General features: G+C 42.2%; 1 protein-coding gene across 14 annotated transcripts in view; it reads left to right on the forward strand.

The window, feature by feature from the left end:
• Window positions 1–27,208, forward strand: part of CDK17 (cyclin dependent kinase 17) — a 170,706-nt gene that overhangs the window by 439 nt on the left and 143,059 nt on the right. For 8 of the 14 annotated variants that reach the window (XM_075600566.1, XM_075600567.1, XM_075600559.1 and 5 more), the window contains exon 1: window positions 1–303. This exon is cut by the window's left edge. The gene's annotated coding sequence lies outside the window, so the exon portion shown is untranslated. Of the gene's footprint in view, window positions 304–18,525; window positions 18,662–21,443; window positions 21,562–27,208 lie in introns of all 14 variants that reach the window. The other 6 variants (XM_075600555.1, XM_075600563.1, XM_075600554.1 and 3 more) reach the window with 3 other exon arrangements.

Consider the following 27,208-nt stretch of genomic DNA (forward strand, 5'->3'; position numbering starts at 1 on the left):
GGGACAGGACCGGCCCACATAACCACCCTCACCGGGGACAGGACCGGCCCACATAACCACCCTCACCGGCGTCAGGAGAGGGGATACCCGGGGAGGACGCTGCGCGCAGGGGCCGCTTCCTGCCACCTCCTGTGTGTATATACAGATATTTGGAGGTAGTTCGCACAAGCCCCGGGCTCCTCTGCATTCACTCGCAGCCAAACAACAAGTTTCTCTCTTCCTCCTCACCCTTGTCATATCTCATCCAGCGGAGACCCAGGAAGAGGAGACATACATACAGCCCGGAGAGGGGGGTGTCCCTGGGTGAGTAGTATCAGTTGTATGGAGGGGGCGAGGGGGCTTTTATAATGTGCTGTATAGCCTATTAACCTGTGCTGTGTAGGACTGATCTCCTAGCAGGAGGTCAGGGAGGCTGCAAACACAACGATCACATCTGTCCACCTTTAACCCCTTAGCTGCCAGGGAGACTAGCACTGCATTGCTTTGCTGTGTGTGTATATATATATATATATATATATATATATATATATATATATATATATATATATATACACACACATACACACACACACACTATAATTCATAACACGCCAACATACTTGAAAATGAGGTAACTGTATTACTTCCTGGTAAAACATTGAATAAATAAACCATTATTCTGCAGCTCGGTACAGTGGGGATCAGAGTGATCTAAATGACAAGATATTTCTATTGTTCACTTCCCTGCGTGTGGAGCATTTGGTGTAATGGACAGCGGGGTCACTGCTAAAGTAGAACTATACGACGCGCAGATACAGTGTGTGTGTGTGTGTGTGTGTGTGTGTATATATATATATATATTATATTATGCGTTTTGCAGGTTCCCTTTATTTAGCCCATTTGCTGGCAGCCAGGCTAGTAACCCTTTGTGGTGCTGCAGGAAGAGCGCTCTGGACGACTGCGTTTATATAAATACCCAGCACTCTAGTACGGTGCGTCACGTTAATTTTTTTTTAGGCAGCTGCTTCGTTATCTCCCACAAAGCTGGCGATCCAATCCAGTGTGTCGCTCGCTCCGCTGGCAGTAAAAGGGTTAACGGCTGTATTTTGTTTTTGGAGAATTGCCTGTGTCTCTGGGAGGAAAGGAGTTCCTGAGCAGTTAATGAATAGCGGTGTATGAAGATAACCAGTATCATTATTCAGTGCGTCATGGTCATTTTTTGGAAGGTTACTCACCCCACCCTCCCTACATGTACAATGTGCCTTTTTACCGTGCTATTTTTTGGGGGAAATGATGTATGCTTGTACTTTAAAGCAGCCCGCACACTTATTGCCTTTTTTTTTTGATCTACGGGATCTTGTCCTGCATTTTTCCAAGCTGTTTTTAAAAGCTGATGCGCCACTCGGGAGACATTTAAGCTTTTGAAACATTTTACGTGTGTGGGAAATTAAAATGGAGCTCTCTCCAGGGCCCGGTGCAGTCTAAAGGCTATCACGGTAAAAGCAAAAACTGGCGATTAAGAAAATCCATTATTTTGAACATTACAAAAACAGTAGGACATAGTCAGGGGAGAAAACACAGACATTATAGGGGTTAAACTTTATTAGGCTTCTGGTAGGGATTGCTGCATTAACTCCAATTAGGCCATGTTGAATTCTCTGCTGCGTGACAGGATATCCCCACGTTTTACAGTATCAAGTTAAATTAAATGGGGATGTATCCTGAATAGAGATCTGCTTTTAGTTACTTCCATGATGGAATCTCTGCAGCCTCCTCCTGGGGTGGAATCATAGTGGCTTGGGTGCTAGGGCAGGGGGGCAAGAGATTTTTCCGGGGGGTGGGTGTTTGGGGTCACGTCGATTAGAGAGGCCTCAAGCTCTTCCCCAAGGCATTTAAATGAAATGCTGGGGGAACGCATGAGGCCTATGCAACTCAGTTCACGGTGATTCAGCCGGTTTCGGCAACGCGGTGTCATTTGATGCCCGTTGCCATGGCGGGGTCCCGTGACATCAGTTTATGCTGAAAAAAAGGGTAAAGGGGGACGCAGCACCAGAAGTTTGCACACCTTGTGCTAGGGAACAAATTACAGCATTTGAGTGGGTAAAATCTTTACTTCTCTCAGAATTGCCCTACTTCATTATAAGGCAACACTGAAAAGAACTTCACACTTTCAACTATCTCAAACACATTTGACTGAAGTGTATTTATTGTGATTCATACTTTATTTCGATAGCTAGAGCTACCTATAGTTGGTATAATTTGTTTACATTTCAATTCAGATAACCTTTATTTTTGTCATCGCACGCACACTAATATATTTCATTTTGAAATCATTCAGTAGCGGTGTGTTGGAGGTAAATAATGTACATTTTTGTGGCGGCCACGAAAAAAACATTGACCAAAAAGATGTCAAATTCTTGAGGCGGTACGTCCACAGAATGTTAGGATCTCGCTACTTAGACGAAAAGATTTCATACGTAGTCACAACTGGCTTCCATTTTTTTTTTACTTGTTAATTATTTGTAGTTGACTCTTAAAGAGAGAGCACCCATTTTGAGCAGTATAAGAACGATTTGCTATATTTTGCCCTTGACTGTAGTGTTTTGAACACATCTTTTTGGGTTTCATTTAATATATTTTGAGGGTATGATTACAATCTGTTCCGTTTTCTGTGGCACTTCTCGCTTGTATGTATCTCATCTCATGTATCTGGCATGTTTCTTTGGTAGTTGATTCCTTTAATGACCTTCATATTTACAGTCCTGTGCCCCTTGCATTGGTGGAATGGCTGATTCTCTCTTACACAGCACTAGACTAGTGTTTAAATAAATCCTTTTAGTCTGTGCCCCATACTTTTCCTTCCCCCTAAGGCACTTAAAAAGGGGCAGACCATAGAAGATATACAGCACATAGGTTACAGGGCTGCAAAGCAAACTACTAGAGGCTGCAGCTTGTGAGGCAACGTCTTAACCCTTTTGCTGCGAGGGGAAACTGCAACGCATTGCAGCAAAGGTGTTCAAATGGGAAACCACTGTGGACTCTTTATAGCTCATGTGGCAGCCAGGAAAATCTCTGCTTCTACCTCATGACTCTGCAATCATTAAATCTGCAACTCAGCAGGCATTTTTCCCATCTGCAGCAACAACTGCAAATGGTAAAATGGATCGGAATGGGGGAGGGAATGTGAAGAGATCTGTCAAGGGGGTTACTAGATCCCTGCAGCGATGCATCATTATTTGGCCTCATCTGTGTTGTGGTTGTTTGGCCTGATCTTTTTGACGTGTATAATGTATAGCACTAATAAAGTAATCGTGTATTAATGCTTCTTAAGCCAACTGCTAAATATCTTTGTTTTATTTATTTAAAAAAAAAAAAAAAATTCTTCACTGCGTAGTTGATTATATAGATGTCACTGTGTGTGGTAGACAAGGATTTTTTGCTCTGAATGGCTTGGTCTTCTGTGTTGTCATAAGGTGACAGTTACAAGAGGTTGTTGACATTGAGGTTCAGGTTCTGCCACTCTATAAACGGTGGTTGAAAAGCTGCCGTGCAGCCTCTTCTGTGGTGGACTCCAGGCAGCAGGTTTTTGGGCTCTCCATATGGCAGCCTCAAAAATTAAAAATGTTTCATTTATGACTTTTAATAATGGGGATGGGGAATCCTATATTTCGAATAGTGTGTGTGTGTGTGTGTGTGTGTGTGTGTGTGTGTATGTGTGTGTCGATTTTTCTCAGAAATAAATGCTTGTGTTCATACCCTTTTTTTGTTGTGTTTCCTGTGACGTATGTCGGAAACCCAGAAAAGTGTTTGCATGCAGGAAGCAGATCAGTTGTAATGTTGGCTTTGAAGGCTTGGTCAATTTGATTCTGGACACAGTCACTGTTGACATTTATCATACAAATATCTGAGCGGAAATGAGGCTAAAAAATATTTCTTTCGCAATGTGGATTTCATTTGTAAAAGTGCAATAGCCCTTTTTTGGTTAAGTAGCAAGAATGTTTTACGTTAAGTATTTTATTAACTCCATGAGTGCTGGGTTGGTCCGTGCATTGTTTTGCTGCGCCGGTCCGTGCATTGTTTTGCTGCGCCTTCTATATTGCTTGGGGTTGATATTATTTGAAAAAGCGCAGTTTGTCATCATTGTAACTTATCTTTAAACCGCAATCCCCCCCCCCCAACTAACCCTCCTTAGGCTGAGTTTATGGTGGCAGTGTTGTCGCTGCGTGAGTTAGCTAAGTTCCTGCTGCTTCTGGCGGTGATGTAGCGCGTCTACGCTGCTGCATTTTGGTCAGACAAGTAAATTTGTCTTTGAGGCTGCAGTCGCGTCAGCTGGTTCGCCCTCATTGGCTGAACCAGCTATGTGATGCGTCAGCTGCACCCCAGCAATGCCGCCAGCACTATGAGCAGGGATCGTTTCTGTTCCAACCGCGCAGCAAGGTAAGGGCTCGCACTCTCGCAAGCAAGGGAGAGTATGAGCTTAGCCTTATACAGCAGAACTGCTCTATTTTCATCTCGGGACTCACTTGTTCCCGAGATACTTTCTGGTGACATTACATGTATTCCTGTTTTTTAAAGGCTTAAAATGACCGTCAAATAGGAAGCTGCAAGCAATGTTGTAGCTTCCTATTGGCCTGAGATTTGGCTGCCATTTTGTTTCCCTTGAATTGAAATTGAAGCATTAATTTCACAGGTAAGTGTCTTGAAACCCCTTTTCCCATCCTATAAAGAAAACAAAGTGGGGACAGCTGGTTGAAGGTTCTATTTGTCACGAGAGACCAGGCATTTACACCTTTTTATACCAGGATCATAACACTGAGCAAAACGAGTTTATGTAATTGTAATTTATTCACTTAAACAGGCAAACGCACTGAGGCACAAAATACCTGAGACACACTTACTGGCGGTCTGGGGCAAAACTGGACTTTCCTAGTTGAAATAAGCAAAGAACCAAAGTTTTTAGTTGACCGGGACTCGGCCTGAAATGTCCTGGAACTCAAATCGGCTTGAAGTTACTGATGCCACCGCTCTTTCTTCCGGAGGTGCTGAAATCCCTTGACTGGGAGTTGGTCCCACACGTTCTGGAACTGTTTTCGACTTGCAAATTAGCCGCGACCGCTACGTTCAATTCTCAGAACTTGGTCCCGAAAAGTGGGACCTTCAAATTTCTGAAGCCGGCTCGCTGCTATTTCTCCCAGAGCATCTTTTGGTTGTTTTGAATTTGCCGCTGCTGTTCTGACGCTTACAATCTGCTCTCCGGATTGGCTGAGGGTTCCTTATAGTATTTCAGAGTTCGTTCTTTAAATACTACAGCCAATCCGAGCATGGGAAATTTCCTACCAGCCAATGAGAGCGATGCCAGTCTTCTGAAGCTGGGCAAGCAGATCTTCTGCATCTACCCAGGGCATGCGCTTACTTGGCACCTCAGCCACTTGGCATGCAGAAGCCACCGGCTGGTTTAGGCTCCTCACGGTCTGGGAAAGGTAAATGGTAGTCCGAGGACTTCCATTCATCCCAGGACGTGGGTACTCGAGCTTAAACCTCCTGCCCAAATGCTCTTCACACCTCTGGCATCCTCTGTGGCTTTAATGTCCGATGTCTCGGTAGACACAGTGGCACCAAGCTGGTAGCCCAGTGACTCACCCAGAACATCGGTCCAGAAAGACCCAGCTCATAATACCGTGCACAAGCATATATGTACTTTAAACACACTGTTTAATAAAACCATACATTTATTACATTTATATTTTTCTAAGTCTTATGGTTTATGGAGAAAAGAATAAGAAGTTGCACTTTTATAACTACTAGCCATATTCCCCACACACTATACTGGACTTTAAAAATCCTTACAACCTTATCATATGGTTGGAGCACCCCCAGAACCCTTATACCGGGTTCTGGGTGACCCGGGCATCCCCCTTTAACCTAGGGACTCCTTTACCGTTCCATGGATACCTCACATCCCTTTGCCCTATGTACCTTTCTGGTCTGTGCTGAAGCAGGGAATCCTAGCGGTGAGTCGCGCAAGCGGTTTCAAGGGGAGATTTTGTCGGAGCAATGTGCTTATATGTATCCGGTATTCCGACCTGATTCCCGAGTACATTTTTGGGGTATCCAGCAACTCTGCACCCCGACTAGCTAGGCACATTCTGACAAGACTATTTCCGTAAACCCCCCCCCCCCCCCCTTGAAACTCATAGCCCAGCAATTTCTGCTTGCTGGCACTCCTGGAAAAGTAAAAACACACACATTCTTTATTGTCACATAATTATTTACAATGCATAGCCAATCACTGGGCTCGAGCTGACACTCCGGAACCCCAATGCAAGGATCATAGGTAATCAAACAGGCTTAACCTTTATTATTGAGCCTGATTACTCCCTCGCTGTCACACTATCAAATGGTTGGCTCTCTACATTGAGGGTGGGGAAAAAAAAAAAAAAACTTAAAATGCTGTAAGATAAAACACCTATGCACATAAATAGGGATCAAATATAAAGCAGCAGCTTTATTTCCAGCAATGTCAGCCCTGGCAAATGAGCATCTTGGAGTTTGTAAAGATGCATAGCACTGTAGAGGCTCAGTACAATTATAAGGTGGAATACAATAATGGTTGTAAGACCTCAGACTCCAGATTCTTCAGTCTCGTTGCGCCCTACGTATGCGTTTTTTCCTTTTATGAAGGATTGTACGTATTTAAGGATGACCATTACATTGATTTGACATTTATTTTGAGGTTAATGAGACTGCCCTGGTGTACTGCACTCAAGTGGATTTAGTGTTTACTGGGCTCTGAAGGTCGGTTTGCAGCCACCAAAACATGTGTGTGGAGTGAGCAAATGTGAAACATAAGCTGCTGACTTAACCCTATTGCTGCCAGGAGAGCTACAGCGTATTGCTTTGTCCCACTGGTTTAGCTATCAAGACTAACAATGTACAATATGTATTATGCATTTCTTTGTCCTTTTGTGACATGCAAAAAAATGCTGCAAATTCAAATGATACATTCCTAGTTTGCTCACATTCTTGCACCTTTTAAGCTAACGAGCTCCCCCTCTCAAATCTCTTTTTGCAGCCAAGGCTAACAGATAAATTGCATCTCTTAAACTCCACAGTACCGCTTGGCTCATTTAGGAATGACCCCCTGTCACGACAGACTTGCATGATTTATTGCACACAAAGCTAATGAACCTTCCCTTTACCTCATGGTGACTAATGCTACTAATCAAGCCCTGAGGAGCAACAAGGATCAACACAGAAACTTGGTTTACTGCATATGGTATTTCACATATGGGCAGATGTTGCTTAGTTTGTGGACATTTGAATCGCGCATTGTGTGCTCGGTTGCATATCATTTCCCAGAATCCCTGGCTGCAGCGGAAGCACCATATGCTATGAGATCATGGGGACCGGCAGGCTTACAGACCTGTCTGAGACGTGTGAATGTGCTCACCAGTGGTATTTTTATTTGCTAGACATTTGAATATAATTCATTTATCAGCTCTATACCATAACATACTACTGACTAATTGGGCTGTGAACTCTTAACCATACACAAAGATCATGTCAGAATGAAATGTTATTTTCCAGAGCTCTTATATTGTAGTTAACATTCTTAAAGAAGACACCCTTTCTGTGTAAGGCTAAGGGGCCGCTGCCTCAGACCACGCGCCCGCACTGCAGACAGGCGGCGCGTGGAGAGGCAATTGACCGCAACCTGCGGTCTGTAGGGAGCTGGAGCTGGAGAGGGGGGCGTGGCCAAACGGGTTGGGGGCGTGGCAATGATGTCGGGGGCGGGGCCATCACACTGTGCCGGAGTGTATCTCGGCTCACACAGGAGTCTGTGGGAGGGAGCAGGGGGGCTCCCTTGGTGCTGCAGAAGACAAATCGCTGCTTTCCTCCCCGCTCCCCGAAGCCTCCACGCTCACCGAAGCCTCCTCTCCTCATTGGCTCACAGCCACACCACGTGACGCGTCGCCGCTCGGGATTACAATTCTCTTGCATCCCCTGGCGGCTGACGCGTCACAGCGTGTAGCGAGCCCTGCAGGGAGGAGGGACTGGGACCAGCTCGGGAGAAACTCCTGTCCGGTCAATGACGCAGCCGCGCGCGCCATCGGAAGCAGCGGGACCAAGGCATTGGGCACCAATATACCTTGTAACATAGGTGTCACATAGTATTAAAGCAGCACCTTTGCGGCATAGCTTTTTTTTTTTTTTTTTTTTGGTGACCCTGGCAGCCATATTGTTTTTTTTTTTTTTGTGTGAAGGCCTACTCTATACCTTGTCCAAGAATACTCGTCTGGAAGATTACTGGGTTAATTTATCCCCACTGGGGGTGGGGATTGGGACGGGAACAGTGCGGTTGATTTCTGCCGGCTTCACCAAGGCAGTGGTATGCCGCATGATATACCTCAGGGCTACATGTGTGCCCCATGATCCCTCAAAAGATATGTATGCAATGTTGCAGCCCTGGGTATGAGCTTCTCCCCTCCAGTCAGCTTCTTAATGCCAGCACACCAATGAATACCGTCCCACTCCTCTCCTTGCACTGGGTGTTGGTAATTGGCACAGTCATTAGGCAGCACAGGGAGTGGGAAGAAGCTCCGATCCACACCAGCAGCATCTCCACTCTGCACAGGGAAGAGAGGGGGAGCGACTGGCTTCTGGGGGAGTGTGTAAGTGACTGAGGGCCGCAGGTGAAGTACCACTGGCTTCCTCCTATTGCTCACCCATGCACTAAGACGAGGAATACTCCACTCCCTCTGAAAACAAACAAATTAAGTAGTGCAAATTGCTGCTTTAACAGGGTTTCATAATGAGCAAGTGGCTTTATCTCCCGATGCTTCAGACACCAGGATGATATTGGAAGCGCTGCAGGCTGGGGAAGAACTGCGAACTTTGTCGGCATCGTATGAGAAGTAACACTTTATTTTTTTACGCCTTCGTGGTTTTAAATGTTCAACGCAAATCGCATAACCATTTGTGTGACTAAATTTACATGACATGCTGCTTTTGTTTGGAAGTGGCTTAAACTGATTTTATTTATAATAAATAGTTTCCCTTTCATTTCTGACAGTGAAGCTGCTCTAAGATCTTACCTGGCTGTCACTAATTCACCAGAGTTAGTCACCCAGATTAGTGCTTAAGCCTGTGCCTGTATAAGCTGGTTATTATGAGTGCAACATTAAAGACCCACTGATTGGGTTTCTTTTTGTTTGACTGTTGCATCACTGAATAACTGCATATTTCAAGGTGCATTACATGCCGCCTTGTGAGTGTGCGCATATCCAGGGAAGGGCAAAATATCCATTTCCTTGAAAGCTGAGGTGTTGAATATTTAACCCCTTAACCCTGCACTTACCATATAATTGCAACCCTCGCCACAGCCAAGCCTTTAAGAGATAATGTCCTTTTACATCTCCTTTATTTCTAAAATCATAGCAAGGTCTATGTACATTCCAGTGTTTGCAAATGGAAAGCGGCCTCAATCATATAGTTTATTTTAGACGGTAGGAAAATAAATGTTCAGTTCACAGCCAGAATTTGTACTGCAACAAACATTTCAGAATAATAATAGTTGTTGCACACACCTCCATGCTGTGTTACATTGTTCTTGCTATCTCCTCCTGGGTAGATTACAAATGGTGTGTTTTTGTGTGTAGCTGGTGTGTGGATTTTAGTCTCCCCCGTATGTATATTCCTTTTTTTTTTTTCTCTAGCCAACATCTTCTTTTTCTTATTGCTCTTCCTTTGGACCCACTTTATTTAGTTAGCAGTCCTGCCTCTGGCTACCTCCAGTGAAATCTTCCCACTTCACATACGCTACACATCCCTCTCCCAGCCTCCCCACATTCACACATTACTCTCCACAGACACCTCTTCCTTCTCCTCAGTAAATGTCACTCTTATTTCCTGGTACATGGTGCTGCCCGTGCTCCTTTCCCTCCCACATCTAATGCTTATTGTCGTTGCTGTCCTTTCTGTTGGTCCATGTTGCTTTCTCATTTGGTCAAGTTTTAAAGAAGTGATTCCTCTTAGCAAGCCCAAAAAGCAATGTAACAATCTTATTGTTTTCCTTAAACTTTGCTAACTATGGCAAAAGCAAATATTTGAGTTTAGATTCTCTTGAAAATTATATATTACAATTATTTGTGGTTTGTGGGGGGGGGGGGGTGCTTTAAATAGTGGTGTTAATCAATCAAGTGTTTTCTTTACGCTTTTCCCATCCAGACCTTATCAGAGAACAAAAAGCAATAAGGGAGGGATCAGATTAAATGTGTAGCTATTGGAAATCAACCCCCTCCCAGCTCTCTCACTGTGTTGGTTACAAATACCTGTAGGTATCAGTCTGGTGATTATTAGGCATTTTGTCTTTTTTTTTTAGTTTCTCCTTCCTACTAAAAAGCTTCTAACCTGTAAAATAGCTATGCCTCGGTTGCTATGGTATCCATGATTCGTTATGTTGGTGAGCAGCTAACATTTTGCCTGCTATGTGTAGGTGTTGATCAGATCACCGCCTTCTATACTTTTTTTTGGTAGTCACAGTATTAGAATAATGCAAAGTTATTACGGTTTGCTAATCGTTGGAGTGATCTGTGGTTGGGAGGAAGAACTGTTGTTACTGTTTGCTGCCTCTATAGTACAAACAATGGATGCTACATGCCAGCTTATTCCTTTACTACTTGTTGTGGTGTGTTTTTGTTTTTAAACCAAGGCTTTATGGATTGCAATGTTTTTGAAGAGGCTTTTACATACTTGAAAACCAGGCACGGGTTATATACTGTACAAATGAGATGATCAAGTAGCCCTTTAGCTCTACGTACACGTATAATGGTGTACTACTTCATATTATGGTATGTTCCAGGCCACAGCAAGCACAAAGAGAAGCCTAGCACAAGTCCGTCAATGAATGCTTTGTTATTGATAACTTCCTTAAGGTGAAATGCTGAAGATTAGTACAACAGAAAAGACCCTGTCACACTCACAAGCCTGGAATGTCTGTCTCGGCTTTCTTCTCCACAACAAGATTCAGCTCTGATGGTAGACAGACATTCCAGGCTTGTAAGTGTGATGGTGCCTTTCCTGTAGTACTAATTGTCACCATTTCAGTTAAGGGAAGTTATTTTTCCTTAACTGCTCAGTACTGTATGTACATATCAATTCTGTGCTAATTACTGTGCAGCATTATATTAATATTTCACAGTAATGTCAAGATGCATGTGAACCTGGGATCTGTAAACTGTTGCTAAGCAACCTTTCCAGATTTCCCCTTTGAAAGGGGTTTGTTGGAATGGTTAAAGCTTTGATTACATAATGCATCCAGTCTCTCGTTGCATGTGAAGGAATGCTCATCATTTTTGCATGTACAGGGTCATGAATTTTTGCAGAAAATAAAATGCCAAACAATTTTTAAAAAATTTTTTTATTGGATGATTCTGGTTTTCACTTGATTATGTTGTCACGAAGGACCCTTGGTTTGCTTTGCATAGTTATGGGCTTGAAACGCCTATATAGCAGGATGGGAGTAGAAAGTGTCGTCTATCACTTACACTAAACTTTTTATGAAGCAATCTGATTTTGATTTTATTCTTTAGCTCTGCAGGGATCACTCTTTTTAGAAATGTGAAGCCTTTAAATATTTTTTTTTTTACATTTATATCCATCTGCCATTTTCTCCCATCATATCTACATGGATAACCTCCGAGTCATTAAAACCGGATTTTATGCATTGAAAAACAATGGGAAAAATAGAACAGTGAATTAGTTTGGTCTTCTGTGCTTTCCCGATACATAATTCTTTGAGGGACGGCCAAGATATGAAGGCACACTTATGTGTTATCTATCGCCTGGAAAGGTTGTGTCTTACTCCAATATTTGGGAAAACAACAAATTGCACAGTAACTGACACAGTAGACCTGTAAGACTGTTCACACACTTTGTAGACTAAAGTTTAATTTTCACATTTTTTTCCTCTCTCTAAGTCACAAACCCTAGATCATTGATTTAGAGCAGGGCTGCACAACATACGGCCCGCGATGACTCTGGCCCGGCGCCAGTTAATTAAATAAATTAAAAAAAAAAAAGTTTAAAAAAAATGGCGGCGATTCATCCCTCCCTCTCCCTCCCAGCCCCCTCCCTCTCCCTCCCAGCCCCCGGGTTTTGCGGTGCGCGGGGGCAGCAGTAGCATGAGGAGGATGCAGTGAGTATTTTTTTCTTCAATAGCAGGCTGCCGGGGAGGTCAGAGCATGCCGGGGGCAGGGCTTAGTACCGGGGAGGAGAGGATGTGCTGAGCTGATCTAAGAGAGAGGGGTGTGTGTGTGTAAAACGGGCTGGTGGGGGGTGGGTGTGAAAAACGGGCTGGTGGGGGGTGGGTGTGAAAAACGGGCTGGTGGGGGGGGGGGGTGGGCTGCTGACATGTGAGGGGGGGGCGGGCTGCTGACATGTGAGGGGGGGTAGGCTGCTGACATGTGAGGGGGGGGTGGGCTGCTGACATGTGAGGGGGGGGTAGGCTGCTGACATGTGGGGGGGGGGTGGGCTGCTGACATGTGAGGGGCAGGGTGGGGAGTGATGTGAGGTGCAGGGGGGGAGAGTCATATTGAAGGGAGGGGGAAAGAGTGTCATATTGAGGGGAGGGGGAGAGTCATATTGAGTGGAGGGGGAGAGAGTGTCATATTGAAGGAAGAGAGACATGGGGGGATGCTGACTTGTGGGGGGGGATGCTGACATGGAATGGGCTGGGGGGATGTGGAGGGGGGTATTGTGTGGGTGAGGGGGAGATGGTGGTATGAGAGATAGATGGGTAGTATCGTAAAGATTGATAGTGAGGGGTTCTGGGGGAGATATGAGGATGAGGATGATGATGAGAGGTGCTGGAGGAGAGATGATGATGATGATGATGATTTAACCCGTGCGGCCCAAATTTTTTTCCTTGGAGCAGTTCGGCCCTTCTCACTTTACGAGTTGGGCAGGCCTGATTTAGAGTTTGTAATCCCAAACCTGACGTGTGTGTGTGTGTGTGTGTGTGTGTGTGTGTGTGTTATAATTAGTTTACGATGTTATCCAATTGCTTAGATAGTTATCAAAGTGTAAATTCTTGACTGGAGTATGAGAGGCTATATGACTCATTTAATTAACCCAGGTAAAAACAGTATTTTACATGTACATTTGGTGAGTCGTATGTGGGCTGCATTGCGTTAAGTGATCAATATAAGATTAGCTCTAATTATACTAATACATATGTACAATATGCTTGTATCTCTATTTTGTAGCAAAATTGGTCTTAAGGGAACACGCATGACTTAATTCAGGCTCCCTTCACATTGTTGCAGTTTTAATATCTTTTTAAATGTGGGATTGCTCCATATGAACTTTGGACAAACTGGTTCCCCTGGGCAGCAAAATCCTTAACCTGTACATCTAATCAGAAGGTTTCTTACCAAAAACATAGGAGCTGCTAGTAATGCCCCACTCTGCCTGTGTGATCTCAGCATTTGAGTATAAATATTCTTCTCTTTGGTGCTTAAGAAAAGTTTCCTTAACCCAGCATCATTTAATGTGCAACACAAGGATCTCTATCTTTCCCTCCCAAGACTCCCAGAGGAAACTTTTTACATGTGGCCTGTATGGACATGCTTGCCTTACATCCAGAGTCCAACTGCAGGGGAATGCATGAGCAGTGTGATTGTATGTTCCTCTTGGTAACACCTCCCCCCTCCCCTCTCACTTGGAAAATTCCTTCATACATCTTCCCCCTGTACCATGATGCCTCCAGAATGCTGTTGGAAGTACAGAAACCGCAAACAAGCTGCCTGTGTTGACAAGGATGTTATCAATGGGTGAATGTTTTGGACTCCTCCACTTCTGAAATACGATTTTAATAATACTGACAGATCTGTGCTTTTATATTTTGTGGGGGGGTTTGCAACCAAGATGGTAATAGTACAATTCCCTGATTTCTGGTTAGGACTCTAATTTTTGTTTTACGGTTTAGGGTTTGTCACAGGGTCAAACATTAGTTGATGATATAATTGTAGTCTGTGAACTGAATACTCTGTAATGCCATTTGGTTTCTTTTGTCACAAATGACAATGGAAATGTTCATGGAAATGTTTGTTGTCATACACCGATACCTAGAAACAAGACATGCTAAGCCATGTTTTCTAGAATCGGGTTTCCAACTTATTAGAAAAATTATATCTAGTGGGCATTAACCTGGTTTGAGATATAGAACAGGCACCTATACCGACGGGGACAGGCAGACCAGCGGGCACCACGATGCAGGAAGAAAGTTTCTGAGGCTGGACTGTGCTGCATACAAAAACCTTTATTGAAAAATGGTTAAAAAGAGGAGGGGAAACATACCCCTGCACCTCTAACGCGTTTCACCCTACAATTGGGCTTTTTCAAAGAGTAACATACTCGTGTCTAGTGAGCTCTGATATACCGGATGTAGACCGGACGTGACGTCACCCAGCCAATGAACTGCCAGTATGCTGCGAACAGCATGATGGGAAACTGAGTCCCTGGCTGGAGGGCGCTCGCGCGGCATACAGGGGCATCAGTGTCATGCGCAGTAGAAATCGAAGGGATTAAAAACAAAGTAAATTCATCTTGCGATCCACATATAGCTATACTAACAATAGATGTTAATTAATTAATTTAATATATGTCTTAAACGGCCGATGACATATATGTGTATGTAATAGTATAAAGAAGAGATTTTTCAATTGGCTATATTTGTAACTATGGATAGCAACTAGAGATAATAATTTTAGGTTAAAAACAAGTAATAGCAAGGGGTAATTATTATTTCCAATAACATGAATCATAATGTTCAAATGAATTCATAACCATATAGTCAGTACATATATGTGGAAAGCTCAAATAATTCCTAATCAATACAAATAGAAAATCTTAATATTACTAACACCAACATGATTCATAGTTAGTTGAGACATGAACGGCAACAATTGTTATACAATTCTCGATCATTGAGAGAATAATTAATATTAATAATGATATTTACATCAACACCAATACGAGTATTGGAGACCTGAATGGATAATGTGTTCTCAAATGATGGGAAAAAAAGGGAAGGGGGGGAGGGGAGGGGGGGGGGAGGGGAGTGAATGGGGGGGGGGGGAGGGGGGAATTGTGGGGAAAACATGGTAGGAGGATTGGAACACAACTTGCTTATATGATCCAGAGTATATATTAAATAATTATTATTTTTATATCCCCCCTCCCTCTCCCCATTCACTCCCCTCCCCCCCCCCCCTTCCCTTTTTTTCCCATCATTTGAGAACACATTATCCATTCAGGTCTCCAATACTCGTATTGGTGTTGATGTAAATATCATTATTAATATTAATTATTCTCTCAATGATCGAGAATTGTATAACAATTGTTGCCGTTCATGTCTCAACTTTAACTATGAATCATGTTGGTGTTAGTAATATTAAGATTTTCTATTTGTATTGATTAGGAATTATTTGAGCTTTCCACATATATGTACTGACTATATGGTTATGAATTCATTTGAACATTATGATTCATGTTATTGGAAATAATAATTACCCCTTGCTATTACTTGTTTTTAACCTAAAATTATTATCTCTAGTTGCTATCCATAGTTACAAATATAGCCAATTGAATAATCTCTTCTTTATACTATTACATACACATATATGTCATCGGCCGTTTAAGACATATATTAAATTAATTAATTAACATCTATTGTTAGTATAGCTATATGTGGATCGCAAGATGAATTTACTTTGTTTTTAATCCCTTCGATTTCTACTGCGCATGACACTGATGCCCCTGTATGCCGCGCGAGCGCCCTCCAGCCAGGGACTCAGTTTCCCATCATGCTGTTCGCAGCATACTGGCAGTTCATTGGCTGGGTGACGTCACGTCCGGTCTACATCCGGTATATCAGAGCTCACTAGACACGAGTATGTTACTCTTTGAAAAAGCCCAATTGTAGGGTGAAACGCGTTAGAGGTGCAGGGGTATGTTTCCCCTCCTCTTTTTAACCATTTTTCAATAAAGGTTTTTGTATGCAGCACAGTCCAGCCTCAGAAACTTTCTTCCTGCATCGTGGTGCCCGCTGGTCTGCCTGTCCCCGTCGGTATAGGTGCCTGTTCTACTTTCCAAAACAGCAAAGGAGCACACAGAGCCAGGTGTATCGTGTAATACGTGAGTACTTTATTGCTGCTGTATGAGAGCTGCCCCAGGCATTCAGGGTCTTTATAGCTTAGGCTGACAGAGAGGTCTGGAGGGGTTTCAAGACTCCCCCTTACAACTCTCTATGCTACTGCTAGACCGTTTGCCATCTAGGGGCTAATATACATAGCCTCGAGCATGCATTCACCACACCACGTGACCTGGTCTCTTAAGCAGAAAGATTTTTATAACATTTAAAATAGTGGGTTATAAGCTCTGTAGCATTGGTTAATTGGGGCTTCAACCACAGTATGGTTTGAGATATAGTACTACAGTACATTAGACCTTCACCTTCCTTCCAATGGTTTAATTAACTATGCTGAACAGTAGTATTCCCCCATGAGTGCTGTGACTAATTTTTGGGGAAATTATTTCCAAATAATGCAAATAAAAATATCACTTGTGGTGCATTTGCATGTCTCAGACAGGTTTGCAACCCTGTCTTATCTCATTATCACTTAGCAGACACTGCCACCACTGCAGCCAGGGATGTCATTACCCAGAATTCCTGGCTGCAGTGGTGGCAGTGCCTGCTAAGCTATAGTGAGGTAAGACAGGGTTGCAAACCTGTCTGAGACATGCGAATGCACCACAAGTGGTATTTATATTTACTGTACGATGTACACTTTTTTATTGTGGCAAAAATAAAAAAAACTTTTTTAAAGCTGCCGTTTGTATTGATGCACATATTAAAGGGGAGAAAGAAACAATCAACACAATAAGTAATTAGCTAGGTTGCCTATCTGTGATCGATCAGTGAAGATTTGGCTTGGGGGTTCAATAAATGGCTGTAATGTTCTGTGGGGAAGATCATGTTGCCAGGCAGACACTAGATACAATTGGTACACTGCTAGATAGAGGGCAGGGCTCAAAAAGGGGTGTGCAAGAGCCAAAAGAGGGCAGAGATGTGACTTTGTAAATGGTTGCTATAGAAACGAAAAATGCTACAAGTATTTTCTAAGTACGGAACTGATTTTATTAAGAAATACACACATGTAGGATAATGCTTGGTCTGACACTTTAATGTTCAAATATTGCAGCTATTTATGGTCATTATTATGGTTCCAGTGCTGAGCTTCTGTCCCCTAGAGAGCAGAGTTTGTACAAAGAGATGTGCAAGGATTTCAACCTCTTTGTTTAATGCTAAACTATGTAATAATTAATATCTAAATGCTCTCTCCTATAACATTTTCCCCATTCAGTCATTACTTTTCAGGAAAAGTGTCACTTTCTGCATTTTGTATTCATATGCTCTAATCCTCTGCATCCTTGTTTGGCAACGTGGAAATTGTATGTTTTGGCTCTGACATGCGCAGTTTAAAATAAAAAAATAAAATAAATTCCATGCCTGTAACAAAAAAGCTGATAGTAATGGCTCTCCTCTCGAAATTCACTTCTGAATTTTTGATAGACCATGTGACTGCGTAATGCTAAAGACCCCAACAGTAGAATGAATGAATAACCAGATACTTGTAGGGGGGACCCCTAAACATAAACTTGATAGAAGACAGGTACTGGGTTGAAGTCCCGGATGGTAAGCTCACTAATAAGTGACGCTGTTGTTAACAATAACACCAGGAAGATTGAGCATTATAACACCCTTTAGCGTACCAATTGTCTAAATAAAGTCCTGAACAGGAAAACATGTAGCAAGCGATTGATTCACTCTGAGTGCTGCACAGTCCATGCGATCCAAAGGGCTCTCAATTGCCCTGTTTTTCCATGACCAATAAATAATCTTTTTATGGGATACGCACCCTCCTTTCTACTTTTTGATGTCTACAGTAGTGCTCTTCCAGTTTTTCTCCTTCTCTACTGTATTTTTGATAACCTGAAATTCTTTGTGATAAAATTGGGAATTTAAAATGTTTAACAAATACAGTTCTGAAATATTATGAGCAAATTAGAATTGTTGAGCATATAAGCAGTGAAACTATGGCTGCAAGACTGGGTAGAAAATGTTACTTCATAGTTTTTGTGTTCATTGGTTTATTCATGAGTTTTTTTTAGTAGTTTGAAAGCCACCACAACTGTACAATCGGTCCTCTTTGCCTTCTGCCATTTACGATTTTGGACTTTTTTGGTGTGTGCGCGACAAGACATGGAAATAATTACTTGGAAACTATAGACCAAGGAGTCCAAGACACAGTATGTGTAATTGGTATGTTAAAAAATCACGTTTGAGACTTGCTTAGACGAGCAGGTATCGCCAGAGGCATCTAAAATACCAACATTGCCAATGTTTACTTAAACCCTTTACTTCTTGATGGGCCAGGATCACTCTAACCATCCCTAACTCTGCCATTATTGGAATATTTACAGGCTGCCCTGCATTCTAACAAATAACACATCATTGTGGATCACTGGTTCCTCATCTTTGACTGTCAGCCGTTTGCTCTGGAGAATACTTCCGTTACCCATGATTATTAACCATGCTTCCGTTACTCATGCTGTAGTGGTGAGTTAAGTTCACAGACCTATGGCTAAAAATACAACTATATCACGTTTGTGGCTTTTAGCTGTAAGATACAGATGTCCGCTTCATTACTTAAATTCAAATCTGTTTTTTTATTTTGGAGTGTTGGTCTGATCAGTTATGTTTTTTTTTATAGCATTGAATCAAAATTCCCTGGATCAATTACTGTGCTAAGAACTAAAAGCTTCAACTCTTGGACTTTCAAAGTCCATTGCCTTTTGTCATCTCTATTAAACCAGTAAGATGATGGTTTTTGTGCTGGTCTTCAGTTTTAAAGTAGGTGCTCATCAAACCTTTGCCATTTAGCGCTGTGTGGCTAAACATATTTGAAGTGGCACAGACAAGAATGAGTAGTATATTGGCGTTTAAAAGTGGAATCCCATTTAAAACCAGAATGAACTGATGTCGGTGACAGATATTCTTCATATTTTGGTACTTATAAGTACAGTATTTTAACATAAAATTTTCTTTTGGCAACCACAAGTTTGCGCTGTGACAGCAATCTTGTTTTGTAACCCCCTCGGTAATAGGGTATATAGATGCCCCCTCCATGGCTGAAGACCAGTTGGGAAAGAGAGCAGTGACGAGGGAGATGTAAAGTGGGGTAAAGAAAGGCATTACACAAGCCCTCCACTTCCGCTGGCAATGTTTCTAAATGTCATGAGAAGCGGAGAAAGGCGCTGTGCTTGCGGACATCCCGGTCACCTACTCACACCAGTAGCTAGTTGTAAATTTATTTTTCAGTTCATGGTATTATGTTGTGTTTTTTATTTATTTATTCTCATCAGTCCTATTGGGGGACTGTTCTGTTTTTAATATATAAAAGCATACTGCTTCTTTTTGTTGTGCTGCATTGTTAGCTCCCTTGGGGGAGGCACACTATAGGACTGTGCAGTTCTCCCGCCGGCAGCAGCAAGAGACCCGCAGTTACATTTAAACGCAGAAGACTGCGTGAGCACGGCTATCCTTGCATTTTCTCATCACAAACTTGATTGAGAGATGTCTGTTTTAATGTACCACTACCAGTAAGACCAGTTAGGCTGTTTGGTCCTTTGTGGAACTGCACCTTTCCACTTAGAACCACATGTTGGAATTGTAGTGTAGTAAATACAAATGGCACTTATGGTTATATTTGCATGTCTGACAGGTCTGTACCGTGGAGGGTTTTTGTCACTTTAAAAAAAAAAAAATAATAATTTCCCCCACATAACTATTTTTAATATTTAGTTATAGTATACGGAAAGAACTGACCTGTAACTGTTTTATTTGCCATTTTCAACAGCTGTTTCCCAAATTAAGATATATATATATATATTTGGTTTGTAAATGTTTACCCAAACGCCTCACTGGAAAATCTAAGCTTAGCAACGTATCACAGAATATTCATGTTCTGGGCCCACAATTTACTGAGAACAGAAAACGGGAAGAAGCCCTGATCCCTCTACTATGTCCCGTCCCCCAAAAATAGAACCACATTACCTGTTAAAATAAAACTGAACTCTTTAGTTTTTTCTATTTAAAAAAAAAAAAAAAATGTATGCATACAAATGTCAAAAATAAAGGAAATTTAAAAAAAAGCAATCCTTGACAAAGCACAGGCGAAACGCGCATCAGGAGTCGTACATCATTCTCTGACAGCACTCTGCCCGGTGGAAGTTCTGGAGGGAGGGGGGCGGTGGACCGCTTCAGTGCTTACTAGGCTTTTCTTTCCCTGCTCCCCTATATAGAGTTTTTTTTATTCCACATGAATCTTTTGAGTTGATGTCTGTAGCTGCTGCTGTGTAGGAAAGTGAGCACACTGAAGTATGTGTGAGAGCTCAGTCAGTCTGGTTTAATTTTTTTTTTTTTTTTTAATTCTCCCCCGTTCACCTGGTATCTCCTGACAGATTAACATAGGAACATATCCTTTTGGATATGGGGATGTGATTGGGGTAAGCCTTTGTCCCATGTGTGGCTGTAATATTTTTATTTATTTTCTGGGCTGAGTTTGCAAAAATATATTTTACAAAGTAGTGTGTTTAATTATCTCCAAACATAGAATTGCTGAATTTCACCATGTATAATTTGATTAGGATAATGACGTTATTAGCACAACTCTCTCTCTCTCTATCTATCTATATATATATAATTTTTTTTTTTTTTTTTTACTGGTTTGTTGATGGTACACCTTGAACGAGGTAAAAAAGATATGCGAATCCCTGCATTTTCAGTGCTTGCAATATCATAGGACATGTTGTTATGCTGGGGGCTGGTTGGGTGAATCAGGTAGATCTTGGAACAGAAGGGATACATCTGAAAGATGCATGTATTTTTCAGAAGTTATATTGAGTCACAAGGTGCATATATGGAAAGAGCTGGCATTATGACGGAGTGAGAGCCTTATCCTCTCATAAAACACAGCCAGATTAAGACAGTGAGCACTGCGGCAGATTCGTGGTGCTATTTCACAGACCTATTTGATTTTCCTGTGAAGAGCTGTTGCCATCTCTACCCATATTGAGCATTTTTTTTTTTAGTATAGATGGGTTCCTGGTCTGCTTTTTGCACACTGCACTTGTAATGGTGCAGATTCCAAGCTCCTGCAGGAATACTTGAACACAAGGTATCTTTATCGTAACATTTCAGCGACTGCTGCCAAGCTTGCGCAGAGATGTTTACAGTCCTAGTACTGGTTGCTTTCTGGCAATTGAAGAGCTCTGGCTGTAGAAGATAGTGGGCCAAGTTTGTAATGAGATGTAAAGTACAACACCTTAATTCTTCTTAGGAACAAAGACGTCCTCTGTGCTATTTTTACAGAGCCGGCTGTGGAAGGATCTGTGCGCGCTCTCCACTGCCTGAGCTGGATTTTTAAGCTTCTGCTATCTTGGAACGAGAAAACAAAGGTAATGTATACATTTTATCGAAGTAAGCTATGCAAGAAGAGGCACTATATTTCAGTTGACTTGAAGGAAATCAGGTGTGGTAACAATATATATTTTTTATAGTTTTTCTCAATGCATATCTGCTTGCAATACAATCCTGCGTAGAATAACCCATCTTGTTGGGCTAGTGTTTTGGATTCTTTCTTGGATACGCTGCATGTGCATTCCCAAAGGCAGAACCACATTTTAAGACTGATTGTAAGATTAACTATAATTACATTTTTATTGTAAGATTGCATGTTTTGAAGCACTAAAGCAAACCTCTTTAGTTTTGTTTGTTTTTTAAAGTTATGTAGATTTGAGGCATATTATCTATTGTCCAGATCAGATCACCAGGTACCCCTAAGTACCAGATCAGGTACCCCTAACTACCAGATCAGATCACCAGGTACCCCTAACTACCAGATCAGATCACCAGGTACCCCTAACTACCAGATCAGATCACCAGGTACCCCTAACTACCAGATCAGATCACCAGGTACCCCTAACTACCAGATCAGATCACCAGGTACCCCTAACTACCAGATCAGATCACCAGGTACCCCTAACTACCAGATCAGATCACCAGGTACCCCTAACTACCAGATCAGATCACCAGGTACCCCTAACTACCAGATCAGATCACTAGGTACCCCTAACTACCAGATCAGATCACCAGGTACCCCTAACTACCAGATCAGATCACCAGGTACCCCTTTCAGTTTGTTGCATTTCATGCAAGATCCTAAAGATGTAGCAGTTGATATTGCCCAGGTGCAGCAACATGTTATCCTGTCCCGTGATCATGCGCAGCTAATTGTTTCACAATGGTGACTGCCCATGCAACACTAAAGCACAAACAGCTACTTCTGTGTTGTGTTTATTTTTTTTAAATAAGTTGTGTATTAGGTCATATTTAATGCATATTCCCCCCCACTCCTTATGCTTTTTTTAATGTGTAGTGCTTTTTTGGGCTACTATAGCAACCATTGGGAAGCCACAGCACTTTCTTTGTAAATTGGCGGCCATATTGCATGCCCTAGGAAGTGAGATCTTCCCAGATGGATCACGGGAGAAAGCATCGATCGTAAGCTTAGATAGTTGCATTGCCGTAAATCTAAGGGACTGCTACATCAAAAAAACAGAGGCAACGCCCTCTTAAAGCAGAATTTCTGATTTTACTCGATTAAAAACTCTTAAGTCTACAAGGTTACAGATGATCTGAATGAGTGATATTTAAGGTAGGAGACACAAGGCTTATGGAAATTCCCATAACCTGCTGAATCTACTGATTCTCACCTACTCTGGTTTTGAGATTTGCTGTTAAAATTGCAATTTGTTAGTGGTGAAAAGGGACTCTCCCTCCCAGATCTTGAGGAGCTTGAAATGATTGTGGTTTGTTTTATACTCTGTTGGCGTGGCTGTTAACATGATGATTTGTGCATAGGGTTTATTGGCAGGTTCCAGTATCTTTCAGGACTATTGGATGAGTGTCCATGCCTTGTGCGATGAAAGCTGCCTTTAGGGAGGATTTCAGGTGGCATGCTAAATATCCTTCCCAGGCACCCATCTCATGATCACATGCTTATGTGCTGAGCAGGCATTCACTTTTCAAAGAGGTGTATTAAAATATGATTTGAATTAAAGGCATTTTATTCAAAGGGCTGCAATTGTAACAGGATCACAAGTTAAGATTAACTTGCATTTCACCAGCAACAGAACCAATATTTAATTTTTAATTTTTTTTTAAAGATATATACTCATACGCTGTGATAATTTAACACTTTCATGGCAGGTACAGTAGAGACGTAAAAGAGGCTTGCTTATATATTTTTAAAAGGTTGTAAAGGAATGTTGATTACTAACAAATGCAGAATATTGATATATGTTGGTAATCTGATATTTACTTAACCCCTTCAGTACCAGAGGGTCATGCCACCTCCGTGACCACCTTCCAGAGTTTGTGCCATCGGACTTGCCCCTCAAGTCTGATACACAATCGTAGAGCACCGATCGCGCACTGAAGGGGTTAAGTGAGACTTTTTTTTTTCCTCAAATATAATTACTAAATGTTTTGTTTTATGTTTTTTGTTCCTGTCCTCTGCTCAATATAAATGGGTATTGTACTAAGTAAGGATTTGGCAAGAAATGTAACTAGATGGTCAGGTGTACTTTGAATTTCCGTTACCTGAACAGGAATACTCTAATCCAAACTATTTTTTAATATTACAAACTATAAAATAGATGTTCTGATGAAAAAGTAATTTCCTTTGTATGAAAGTTTGGGCTCTGTGTGCTTTTTTTTTTTTTTGGCTGTGACTTGGATCTGTGTTACTTAGATCGGCTTGTGATGTGTAACGAATGGATGTTCTGCAGGCCCCAGAGTCTGTAAAACTGTGGGACTTCTGTACTTGTTGTTCTGTGTGGTGAAGCAACGTGTTAAGTTGTATGACAGTTATTTTTAAAGAGCTCTGCCAGTATGTGCAGCACTTAGTGTGGGTGACAGTACTGGTAAAACAAGTCCTTAACGATTTCAACCCAATCCCACCCCCAACCCCCCCCCCCCCCCCCTATTATTTTTTTTGTATGGTCCCAGAACTTTTATAATGAACTTTGTTCTTTCACTAGACCTTTTACAAATGAGGCGTATAATACCTTGTTCAGTAAGTATGGTAGCTTTTGGCATTGGAAATATAATATATTATATAGCTATATACCTTTTATATAATGCATTTTATGTTTCTCTGAAATGTGCCCCAAAAAAGTGCAGCTTAAACCCCCAGCACCTAACAGAAATTATCCTATTGATCACCCTACAGAAGAGCGGGTGAACTGTGGGGTTTGTGCTGCTTCTAGCCTGTACATCTAGGAAAACTAAGCCTTTTCCGATATGTAAATGTAGTCCCCATCACTGGGACGCATAACTCCATGTCAAATCTAGTGAAGCTGGCCTGTTCTTTTCAGTACAAAGCCACTACTCGCCCTCTCACTAACAAAAATAAATTATATGTTCAGTATAGGGCTAATCAATGTGGCACACAATAATTTATCACAGTATCTTGTGAGCTGTATAAAACATCCAATCAATTTGGCAAATCTCGGAAGTCAATTGAAATTTCCGTGCTTTAGTGCCCAGATCAACAGTATCTCCATTTAATAATTATCCCCCAAATGTCCTAAACCAAGCTGTTTTTTATGCCCTAATTTTCTAACTCTTTGATGCTGGATATTGAAGCCTCTCATTCAGTGTGAGCCTCAGCATTGTTTGTTTTAAGTTTTCATGATCCTCATTCGACATGAAGACAAGCTTTGGAGTGGACACTTCTCGAATTGAAATGGACAAAATTCAGTTTCAGGGGATCACAGATACTGTACCAAGTACTTCCTTTTTTCCTGTAAAATGGTGGATTGGATCCTACAAGTGAGATTTGGCATTTTAAAGCCATAATTCTGATTTCCTGTATCACAATTTTGTTTATAACGCGCCAAGATATTCAGTAGTGGAGTACAATTTGGTTTGAAGGGAAAAATAAACCTTTATATACCTTGTTCCAGTAGGTAAGGAGGGCCCTGCTCCAAGGAACATACAATCTATAAGGAAGGGCAAGGGGAGACAGAGTACGAGGGGATAAGAAGGTTGGTGTTTTTTTGGATTATGCACAGCAGCTGTAACATCAGCAAACGACTGACACCCTTTGGCTGTGGCGACCCAGATGTAGGCTAAAGAGGTTCTGAATGAATTCAGCCGTGCTATGCAAGTCCTGTAGTCCAGAGCAATAAAAATTGCAAAGCGCAGGACTGGCACAACACGTTGCAAGCAATCGCAGATGTTAACCCTTAGCACGCTGTTTCTGTGCAAAAGGAACCCTTTCAGACGCTTTTATGTTTTTGATTTTGCACAGCAGTTCTAACATCAGCAAATGGAATACACCCTTTGTCTGCCGCCTTTTTGGAGGCGACGCAGAAGTAGGCTGAACAGATGATTCCTTGATCAAAACTCGTATGCAAAGCATCTGTAACCATAAAGATTTCAATGAATGACACTGAAGGTGAACCGGGTTCCAGCGCCGTGTCCGGGTAGTTTCCGGTTAGGGAAAATTTGGCCGGGTACCCGGTACATCTCATTTTAATGGGATGACTGTTGTGTGATGGAAACAATTTTGATGCGATGAGATATAATTTTCAAGATCAGTTTTACTTGTGTGGCAGAGGTCATAATGTCAATCTGTATTGGGAGATACTAAAGGCTTTCTTTACTTATGTACAGGAAGTGTAAATATGGTGAGGACTGAGCATGTTTTTTTTTTTTCCCCTATACCCCCCCCCTCCACTCCAAGACATGTTTCTTTATTGTAAAGTTTTTCTTCAAAGGCAAAATCAATACTTCATAAGTGGTGTAATAACACTGCACTTGAATGTGTTATTCAAACTCTGCATACCTTTCCAGTTGCAACATCTGAAAAGTAACAAGGCCAGAAGTGTGTTTGTGGTTGAGAACTGCTGGGAGAATTTGTATTTATTTGCTTTAACTTTCCAGTTTGTCCCACTTTTTTGTTTTCTTTCTGTCCCAGTTGTTGTTTTGTTCCATTGTTGAATTTTCGCAGTATTGTCTCACACCTTGTGGCACTTCATGTATCCTTTAAGCTGATTTTCAATGGTTCCTTAGCTCAGCGGTGCGCAAACTGGGGGGGTGCCCCTTTGAGGGGGCACGAGATTTGCTGCGTGGGGTTTACAGAGGCCCCGCGCGCTTCACGAAGGCACTTTAATTTAAGTGCCGGGGGAGATGCAGGGCCTCTGTAAGCCTTTACTTACCTTGGCTCCGGCGGCTTCCTTCCCGCGTCGTCATGGCAACGCGGCATCGAGGTCGTGACGGCACGTTTCTATGGCAACGTGACATCATGACGCCGGGACGGAGGTAAGTGAGGGTGAGGGGGGGGCGCAAGAGTGTGGAGACTGTCGGCAGGGGGGCGCAAACTTTTTTCCCTGCCTTAGCTGATTACTTGACCAACTGCTTTTATTTTCTTAGGGATGTTTTTATATGCTGTATTTATTGTGGTTCAATTAATTCACTTTCAGTGTGTCTTCAGTTTAAATCCTAGTATCTGGTCTCCTTTGTGACCTGGGACAAGTCACTTGATTTACCTCCCTGTGGCCAAAACACCAGACATGGATTGTAAGCTCTGTATACATAGTCATTAGAAGAAGGAAAAAAAGAAATCTCTAGTTGGAAATCACAGAAATGTATTATTCGTCTTATGAGAGGGAACACCAAACATTTAAAAATTGGTCAAAACACCATGAGATTGCAAGCAGATTGTCACGTGTGCTCACCACAAACTGGACTAGACTGCGGGGCTGAGGTGGGGATGTATATAACCGACGCCCTGCAACCACGGGACAAGGTCCGGAATGCGTAGTCTGAGTCGTAGAGCTGGGTCAGGGTAGGAGAGTTCGGGTATGTCGTGGTCCGGGGTTGGAGAGAGAAGAGTAGTCTATCTGTAAGACGTGGTCAAGGAGAGGAGAGAGCGGGAATCCGATGGCAAGCCGAAGTCCAGGGGCACAGAAGAGACAAGTCCAGAAACGAGCAGGGGTCACAACGCAGGTCAGGCAAGGCACTAGAACAGGCAAG

Source organism: Ascaphus truei, chromosome 5 (genome assembly GCF_040206685.1).
Source record: "Ascaphus truei isolate aAscTru1 chromosome 5, aAscTru1.hap1, whole genome shotgun sequence".
Classification (NCBI taxonomy): Eukaryota; Metazoa; Chordata; class Amphibia; order Anura; family Ascaphidae; genus Ascaphus; species Ascaphus truei.